This window comes from Cydia pomonella, chromosome 16 (genome assembly GCF_033807575.1).
Source record: "Cydia pomonella isolate Wapato2018A chromosome 16, ilCydPomo1, whole genome shotgun sequence".
Lineage (NCBI taxonomy): Eukaryota > Metazoa > Arthropoda > Insecta > Lepidoptera > Tortricidae > Cydia > Cydia pomonella.
Window position 1 is genome coordinate 1,253,726 of NC_084718.1, and position 10,554 is coordinate 1,264,279.

The following is a 10,554-nucleotide window of genomic DNA, read 5'->3' on the forward strand; positions in this document are numbered from 1 at the left end:
AAGCAATAATGATATACATACATACTTACAAAAAAATCACTTTGGAAAAGAATAAAATACTATTTTATCATCCATTGAAAACCATATAACCCTGCCAATGATAATGTAGTGAGGGGACATTTCTAGGTCGACAAATAACACTGATATCTTTTTCCATTTTTCCCCGTTGACCCGAAAACAAGACTATTTGTCATTGTCAGGTTGACAATAGTCAAGTTGGTAAAATAGGAATCAAGTAGGCATTTAGATTAAGATCAGTGCGATATAAAATAGTACATTACGATACAAGTGCGAAAAATAGGAAATTCGAAACGAGTGGCGGTAAATTAAAACACGACCGAAGGGAGTGTTTTAAATCGACACGAGTTGCGAATTACCTATTCGCACTTGTATCTGTAAAAAATCTTTATCATATTAGGTGCGGTTTGTTTTTACCTTTATTGGTTTTTTAGTATATTATTTTACTACAATATTAATATAATAATTGAGTACGGGAAGAAGCTGGTGTTTATACACCGTGGGCCAATTAAACCCGACAGATTTTGAAGGTGTATTCTGGACCGCATTTAGAGGCTAAAATGTCATACAAAGTTTTCTGAAATTGAACTTGTTTTAGAGATAATGAAAATTTCTGTGAAAATTTGTTTCTGTTCTAACTTTGTGAAAAACACCTTTTTTGGCTGCGACGCTGCCGCTATGTGACGTGGTTTAGACATACCTACTGACAGACATTAAAGTTTTAAGGGAACCTCGCAATATTTCACTGTTAATAAAAAAACTTTACTTAGTCGTTGTAGTGATCTTGTTTACACCAAGGCGTAAAAATAAAAAAGTGTCATGTGCAGAAAACGCAAAAAAAGAATATTTTTGGTAAAACAAAAATTTTTTTTGCCAAATTTGGCCAAAACTTATATAACATTTTTTACTCCTTATGACCACAGGAATGCGTGGAGGTGTTTAACAACACTTACATCTTGGTGAAAACAAAATCTTGAACATTTTAGTCTCTAAATGCGGTCCAGAATACACCTTCAAAATCTGTCGGGTTTAATTGGCCCACGGTGTAGGAAGTGGATGCGAAAGTAAACTCACCTTTACTAAACTTTGTATATATAAAACTAGTAAAAGAAATTAATCATATCGGTTTCTTTCTCTTGTCGGTATCGTAACGAGTATTTTTTCCATGGGAGGGGTGTTAACCCGCCGCATAACCCCCTATATAGTGAGGCCTATCGGACGTCCCAGATATCGCTGGGGCGATGCTGTTGAAGCGGACTTGCGCGATCTCCAGGCCGATAACTGGCGGGAGATGGCGCAGGATCGAGACAACTGGCGTGTACTCGTGTCGGAGGCCAAGACTCATTTTGGGTCGCTGCGCCATTAAGTAGTAGTAGTAATAGTAGTAAAAGAAATTAATACAACGGCACGTCTTTTCCGTAAAGCAGAATTATCTTACAATAGCAGACGGCCAACACCTTTCATTAAAAAAAACTTAACTCGCTTTTATAATACCTCTTTCATACTTGTGGCATGGTCTTAATTCTATCTCATTCATTCACAATACGTCATTCATACGTCCCATTTCACTCAATCCTACATAGATGTAAATAATAGTGAGTGTTCATTAGCTACTCCATCACATCTTGATAGCAACACGGGTCAACGTCTCAGTGGGGCTTCCATATTAGATTTCTTCCGCGGGTACATCGGATCGATTCCCGCCGATAACATATGCGTGGAACTACAACTTATGGATGCCGTATGTTAATATTGTTAGAAAATTGTTTTATACAATCATTAATTTGATTAATTTGATTTTTTAAATAAATTATAATATACTTGGTCATTATAATTTATTTTAAAAATCTAATTGCTTCTGAAGTCAGTTGAGGGTAGATGAAAACATTACATGATCAAATAATGTAGGTTAAAGTCCTGACTTTACCGCCAACCAACCAAATAAACCGCCTGGATCTGTGACTGAACTACAGGCAGGTGAACAACGTTATAACTACCCGAAAATGTACAAATTGTTTGTTTACTTTTATTTAAGTACCTTAAAGATACAGAGTTTAAGCAAAAGTTATCTAATTGGTACTAAATACAAACTTTAAAAAAACGATGTCAATTTGATATCACAATAATGACTTGCGTCCATTCCATCTCAATTTATATCCCGCTACGCAGCTGTATTACCTATCTAAATTCCAGAGCTACATCGACATCGACATCGACATGGACTGAAAATGTATTAGTTTCTCTTTATTTACATCCAGTTTAAATTCCTTAAAATGTGCGCTTTCTAGTTAAACTACCCACAGCTTGCATTTTTTATTTTGGAATGTTCAATATCTATGTTTATATTTTTCCCACTCAAAATCTCGAACTCTTTCGATATTTGACGAAAAAAAGTATCCTTAAAAATTCATACATTTTTTGTCTGTCCGTTATGGTCATATAAGATTGTATTAAAAACTTAACCAAGCGGACTAAAAAATTGGGGACATTTTTTTCTCGGTAAGAAGGGAAAGAGCTCATGTAGAAATAATAACACATTCAATAGAAATACTCATAGACTGTTTTACTATTTTATGTCACGGTGTCTATTCACACTTAAGTCTGTGGAACGCCCGTAGATGTACATATACGAATAGAAGGTGTACACCCACAGGGGTACGTGGACTGAAATTGCATTAGTCTCGGTTTATTTACATCTTGTGTGATAGACTGCTCACTGCCGTTCTAACGACTCATTCCATTATTTCTGGTTCAGTAAAATTTATTTGTGCAAAATGTTTGGTTTGCGAAATTTTGTTTATTTCTAAAAATAACCCTAATTTTTATTAGTTATATTTTTTTATGGTAGAGGAGGCAAACGAGCAGACGGATCACCTGATGGTAAGCGATTACCGCCGCCCATGGAGACCTGCAACACCAGAGGGGTTGTAAGTGCGTTGCCGGCATTTAAGATGGGAGTACGCTCTTTTCTTGAAGGTTTGAAAGTCGTATCGGTCCGGAAATACCGAAATCTAATTTATAATTTTAGCCGTTGTAGTCACACGCTAAATTTTAAATTATGTTAAAATTTTGTACCTCTATACAGTGTGTATTTTAGTCTTAACTACGAAAGTATACTTGACGACCGGTTTGGCCTAGTGGGTAGTGACCCTGCCTACGAAGCTAATGGTCCCGGGTTCAAATCCTGGTAAGGGCATGCATTTGTGTGATGAGCATGGATATTTGTTCCTGAGTCATGGGTTATTTAAAAAAAAAAAATCTAAATGTTTATTTTACTTTCACAATAATCATGTAATTTAAGTATTTATAAATATTTATATATTATATATATTGTTGTCTAAGTACGCTCAACACAGGCCTTATTGAGCTTACTATGGGACTTAGTCAATTTGTGTAATAATGTCCTATAGGTAATATTTATTTATTTATACTTAATTATTGTTTTTTTTTTTTGAGCGGCAATGTATTTCGTACATCATAGTCACTTGTGACAGTTGTGACGCCGCGTCATTAAATGCGACGTTTTGAGTTAAAACAAAGTAGTGATACATTGCTTGCTCAATTATTTTATATGGACCATTTTTCATAAAACCTATGAAAGTGGATTCATAAAAGATTTAACTAACTACCCTTTGATTATGCGGTTGTATTAAAAAACACACTGTATATCCGCTTATGGTTATAAATAAATAAATAATAAATATAAATATTATAGGACATTATTACACAAATTGACTAAGTCCCACAGTAAGCTCAATAAGGCTTGTGTTGTAGGTACCTAGACAACGATATATATAATATATAATTATTAATACTTAAATACATAGAAAACACCCATGACTCAGAAACAAATATCCGTGTTCATCACACAAATATATGCTCTTACCAGGATTTGAACCCGGGACCATCAGCTTCATAGGCAGGGTCACTACCCACTAGGCCAGACCGGTCGTCAAATATATATAAATGTGTATGTATTTTGACTAAAGTAAATTGAAACCATACTCTGTATTAATACAAAATTCAGGTATTTACAAACAATTGTATTCAAAATTTTCCATTTTTAGGGTTCCGTAGCCAAATGGCAAAAAACGGAACCCTTATAGATTCGTCATGTCCGTCTGTCTGTCCGATTCTGTCACAGCCACTTTTTCAAGTTACAATAAAATCCCACGCAATTTATAACCTAAACAAACACATGTCTTAAACAAACCAAACAATTTTTACGTAGACAAATGCAAGCCGTACACACGAGTAAAGCGTAAGGAAGACTCTTGTTATGCGATCCATTTGACTAAGTACTGCCTACAAACACTTGCATACACCGCCGCGTCATTCCTAGGTCTAACACAATGCACTTAGTGCCTCCGTCTCAGGATCTCACTTACCTAGTCTACTATACTGGTTTATTAACAAGGTGCCCGTGAGCATTGCGAGACATTTTAACTAAGCATTCCTGGTAATATTTAGAAACTAAAATGTCATATAAAATTTTCTGGATTAGGCATAGTTTCAGAGATAATTAAATGTTTTTCGAAATCATCAATCAAAAAATTTTCAAATCTACATAATTTGGTCATGCACTTGTTCGCGTCTTTTTAGGGTTCCGTAGCCAAATGACAAAAAACGGAACCCTTATAGATTCGTCATGTCCGTCTGTCTGTCCGATTATGTCACAGCCACTTTTTTGTAGACGTCGCGAAGTTAAGGGAACTTAAAGCTAATTTTTACAGGCGGGATACATTGATTCCGTACTTGAGACTCAAATAAGGAAAACTGGATATCTATATACAAGAGTCGTTAACTTTGAGTGTATTGTCCACAGAAGTGACCTTTTTCTAAAATGTGTTTGAATCAATTATATTTCACAGATTAAGTATTAAATAGCTTAGGATTAGCCGACATCCAAGGATAGTAATCTTTTATAGCAGGATGTTTATAACCGACAGCTCTTTTTCACATTTTATTGACATTGGCTTGACGACCGGTTTGGCCTAGTGTGTAGTGACCCTGCCTACGAAGCTGATGGTCCCGGGTTCAAATCCTGGTAAGGGCATTTATTCGTGTGATGAGCATGGATATTTGTTCCTGAGTCACGGGTGTTTTTTATAAATATTTATATATTGTATATCGTTGTCTAAGTACCCTCAACACAAGCCTTATTGAGCTTACTGTGGGACTTAGTCAATTTGTGTAATAATGTCCTATAATATTTATTTATTTATTGGACTAATTTTGTGAATAACTTTAGTATCTCGATTATCATTAGCCAATTATAAAATTTTACTTTTTGAAAAGGATTAATTTCCTCACGACAGAAATCAAGATTTGCCAGAACTAGCACAAATTATTGCATGTTCAAAAAATATTCAATTTGAACTAAGTAATATTTAGACAAGACAGACGAGTAAACTTTTGAAATAAAAATAACTTTGATGTAGCTTCGAAGTTTTAGTCAGCGACTTATTTTAGTCTACAAACTTTAATTTAGATTCTGTCATTTTATTTGTGAGTAGTTAGTTAGCAATGAAAGGACTAAGTTCGCAAACAATATTACCATTCTATTATTTTTGGCCTGGTTATTTTGGGATAAGTTTGTTGCACAATACAAATAATTAATACCTTTACCTTTTGACAACATGTCTGGCCTAGTTAGTAGTAGTAGTAGCTAGAGCTAGATAGTAACCCTGCCTATGAAGACGATTGTTCCGCGTTCAAATCCTGGTAAGAGCATTTATTTCTGTGATGAGCACAAATATTTGTTCCTGAGTCATGGGTGTTTTCGATGTACATAAGTATTTATATATATTTATTTCATCATCATCAACGGTTATTCGCTGCCCTCAGCCAACGGTTTCCCGCGACTTTAACTAGATCGTCGATCCATCTAGTCTGGGGCCTTCCCACACCGCGTCTTCCGGTACGTGGTCGCCACTCGAGAAACCTTTCTGCCCCATCGGCCATCGGTTCTGCGAGCAATGTGGCCCGCACTGCCACTGTATATTTATTTATAAATACTTAAAAAAATATATATATCGTTTTCCAAGTACGGTCACGGACTTTAATTGTTGATTCATTTAGCTATCCATCAAGCTATCCATCAAGCTTATTTGGTTATCAATACTAACGGTATGAAATGTTCAATGTTAAGTAAACCCTAAATGGCCGTGACTGTACCGACGACACAAGCCTTATTGAGCTTACTGTGGGACTTAATTCATTTGTGTATTGATGTCCTATAGTACTTAAAAGAAATAATCGGACAGACAGACGGACATGACGAATCTATAAGGGTTCCGTTTTTTGCCATTTGGCTACGGAACCCTAAAAAAAGAAAAAAGGAATGTACCTACTGAAGTCATTTCCTACCTACTGAACATTGAACTTTTCTCAAGCAATTTCTAACGTCTTTAACAGTCTTCGCTACCTCGGTCGGTGACCGAGCTTATCCTTGTCCTGGGTGTAAATCTGTGTAAAAGCCATTTATTTGTTCAATATTAAAAAAAACAACATTATTTATTATAAAAACATACATACATAGAAATGATGCAGGGGATGGAGCCACTCGGCAAGCAAATAAATGCCTGTGATCTCTTCCTTAGGTTTATGAGGATTTGTGTGATGACCAAGACCAAGTATCACCTTTGTTTTTGAGATATTAATGTTTCCTATATATTTCAGAATTAATCTATCTATTAATTAATACATAATTATGTATAAACAATAATTCCAACATGGGCTTTATTTCTACAATGTGACTAAGTCGATTTGTGTAAAATTATCCCTTATTATTTATTACTTATTCTCTACCAATTGGTCATTAAGCTAATCAGGAAACAGAAAGAGATCCTGTTTCATACTAGTCACAAGGAACGTGTATAGTCATTTCAGTACCATTTCGTACTTTGTCACAGTGACGAACAACATGAAAGTCGCTAGGGACCTCATACCATTGTCACTGTGACAAGGTACCAAATGGTACTTAAATTATTTCACCGTACGAGTCACTAGAGGTTTAGCAAATAATCCAGATTATGTGATTTATTGATTCTGGTCTCGTGCAGTATTTTTTTGCGCGATATTGAGATATTCCAAATACTCTCGCTAATGTTGATTTTGATTTAATGTAAAAAGAAATAATCAGTATTCTTATACGAATAGTCGTCAAGGTCAATTACCAAAGAAAATATTCAGTTTTTAGAAATAAATTTGGGACAATAAATAGGAAACCCTTGCGAAAAAGGTTCATACATACTTAATTATATTTATATCCATATTCACACGAAAACACAAAAATTAGATCATCAAATTTATCATAAACAGACCAATAACTGAATAGAAACCACTTTAACCCGAGATGATCCCACGTTGGGCGCCACTTTTATAATCGACCAAACAACAGGATAGTGGTTAATAGTTTATCTAACTGAGAATATTACGTTGTCGATATGTTTCTCTCTTCTTAAATATTACACATCGATATCCCTTTTACTTTTACCAAGTGCCTGCTATGGACTTTATTCATTGTATGCATTGATAAATGCATTTTTCTTTTTAAACCTTCTAATACTGATCATTGTTATTGAAAATGCTCAATAAAAATAGTATAACTTAAATACTTACAAAACAATGTCACTATTCACAACACTTCACTATGTCACTACACAAATCTAAATGTAGCCACTACCGTTACTCACTACTAAAATTCACTTTAGCACTAAACGAACCGTTTCGTACAAAATTCACTGCGGTCCATCGGACGAGATCGGATCTAAAGTTGATCGCACCGCGCCGGCAAAGTTAGTAAAGTTATAAGCACACCATATGCAAATCTAGTTTACGTATCGTAATATGCAGGACAAAATCGCCGCCCCTCGACACGTCCGTTCGTCGCGAGTACGCGACGTCAACTGAGGAAACGAAGCATCCTGCCCTACAGTTTTTCACGAGATAGGGATGGGGATGGTCGGGAAATGGGGTTCGCGTGGGTGCGAGGGGGATGGAGGAAGGAAGTTTCGCGCTGCACGTGGTGCGATGCGGTCAATGGTATGTTGCAATGCCGTCTACGGTCATTGCCATACGGTGATTGGATATGGTTTTTTTAATAAAAAAAATGTCTCGTATTAATATGGTTTGAATAGAATAATTAATCATATTACTTGCGATAGCGTGTTTAGATTGTAAAAATGTGGAATTTTAGAATGTAATGTTTGACGATCACGATGAGAAGATAAACATACTTTTGACGAATGTAGCAAATTTATAGTGTAATTTTCATAGTGAAATAAAGAAATGTAATCTAATCTAAATCTATACATTTTGTAAAAAGTCAAGATTCATATTCAGAGTTTACAAATAGATCTCATTTTGGTCTTATTTTGACACCATTAACAGCGCATCTCGGTACACCCAACTGCTATAGTTACAAATACGAGCGAGATATTTTTCACGTTAAGAGATAGTCATCGGCCCAATTCGAACATCTTATAAGCAAGATGTCACACCGATACAATATTTATCTGCCAGTGTCAAAAGTGGTGTTTTTGGTTAAAGAAAATTCACTTTTGTTACTGACAGATCAGTATCGTATCGGTGCGATATTTCATAAGCATTGTTCGAATTAGGCCCGATACCTCTCGCGTCGAATGATGATCCCTATGATACTCGTACTTCTGACTGTTCTTAATAGAGTTTTTTTTTATTCAACTATAAATAAGGTACAAAAACATGTCAGAAATAATAAATAAAAACTTAAAATTACAATTAATCTAAATACAGACTATACAAAAATAAAACTACACTAAACTAAATCTAAAAAAGGTCCAGACTATTAATTAATGACTTCGTACATTATTATGATCAATTCAATGGTACCAGAACTTCTTCGTCTACCTAGTGTTATCCCGGCCTTTGCCAGAATCCGCTTTCCTACTTCCTTTACTCCACTTTGCGCGATCCTGGGCGTCCTCATGTGTGACCCCGTTTACGCTCTTATCTACTTACAAGACATCGAGCCATTAGTTTTTTGGTCTGCCGTGGGGTCGGGGGCCTTCAAGGGCTAGGTAGTCAGCTGCTTCTCCGCTACGTCACGGACAGCGAGGCTGCCACGGATATACCTGTTGCGGATGCGGTCAGCGCGCGTTACGCCGCACATCCACCGCAGTATCTTCATCTCTGTAACGCGAAGCTCCTGAACCTGCCTTCCAAGAACCGGCCACGTCTTGGCGTCATAAAGTTGGACTGGACGGATAATGCACTTAAACACTACGCCTTTGAGTCTAAACAGTATTCTGCGTTCCTGTGACCTCCCTCCTTTTAGATCAAGCCTCGCTGATTCGGGCGCGGATGTCCTGATCAATGGTCCCGGACTCATGCATTACTGATTCCAGGTACTTAAACTTGTCTGTTTTCACGACAGATTCGTTCCCTATATCGATTCCGTATATGACTACTTAGGCACTAACCTAGTTTCTTTTTTTACGTGATTTTCATTATTTCATGTTTTTACATATGCGATTTCAATACAAGTACCTCCCTTTTGAAATCCCTATCCCTGTCAAATGTTGTGAAATGTTGAGAAACGTACATTTAAGTAGGCGCAGAGTTGAGTATAATACACCCCGAGCTCAAGCTGAGTTTCCAAGTATGGGCTGAAGTTTCATCGGGGATTTCCGTGAAACTGAATACTTGAGTGAAAATTATAATGTGATATTTGTTTGTTTCTGTTCTGAGAGATTTGTTGCAAAACGAGGGGTATCGAAGATGTTTCGTGTTAGGGACGATACCTTTTTTAACGACAACGCCAGTTTGCGACAGACATTCGGGTTAAAAACTTGTTTAGTACTTATAAGTTAAGGTTAGGTCTTTTCTGTGGACATCATGAAACAAATGAACTTAAAACCTAATTTACTTGCCGGACCCTTACAGACGTGTTCATACCTTTTACTTCTTTAAACCTGTATCAATGATTAAACATTATTCACAGGAAAGACCGTTTTCCTAAAGGTTATCGAAGGCCATTTCGAACGTGTACCTGACATCAAACCGATATCTGAATCATATTGGAATCATATCTGTTAGCTGACTTGACCTGCTATTCACTTAATTTTTTTTTGTCATGCTAACCTTGGAAAATGTACTAAAATACGGTGGATAAAGATCCACCGTATTTTAGTACATTTTGCAACGAGGGGGATAAGTGAAATATTGGACACGAGGGTGATAATTCCTGACAGCCACAGGCTGGAGGCAATTAAAGACCCGAGTTTGCAATATTCTTACCCCCGGAGTTACACACAATGTTCTTCATCACACTTGCGAAGAAAAAACTAAATTTTAACTGAAATCATTATGGAGTGTGGAATTAAGAGGAAAGACATCTCTTATGGTAGAACTGTTGCAAAAGTGTCCAGCTGTCAGCTATAAATAATAGTTCCAAATCTCTCCAGAGTAGCGCTAGAGTAGCTAAGAACCTAGGCGTTATTGACGGAGTGAATTGCGCTGTCTATGATTTGATTTTTTTGTTCCTTTTTGAGA

The 10,554-nt window shown here is 36.3% G+C and overlaps 1 protein-coding gene across 1 annotated transcript in view; it reads right to left on the minus strand.

Annotated features, from left to right (window-relative positions):
• LOC133526197 (uncharacterized) overlaps positions 1–8,951 on the minus strand; it is a 714,530-nt gene extending 705,579 nt beyond the window's left edge. Inside the window, exon 1 of the mRNA XM_061862709.1 lies at positions 7,642–8,951. The gene's annotated coding sequence lies outside the window, so the exon portion shown is untranslated. The remainder of the gene's footprint in view (positions 1–7,641) is intronic.
• Between the last annotated feature and the right edge of the window lie 1,603 nt (positions 8,952–10,554).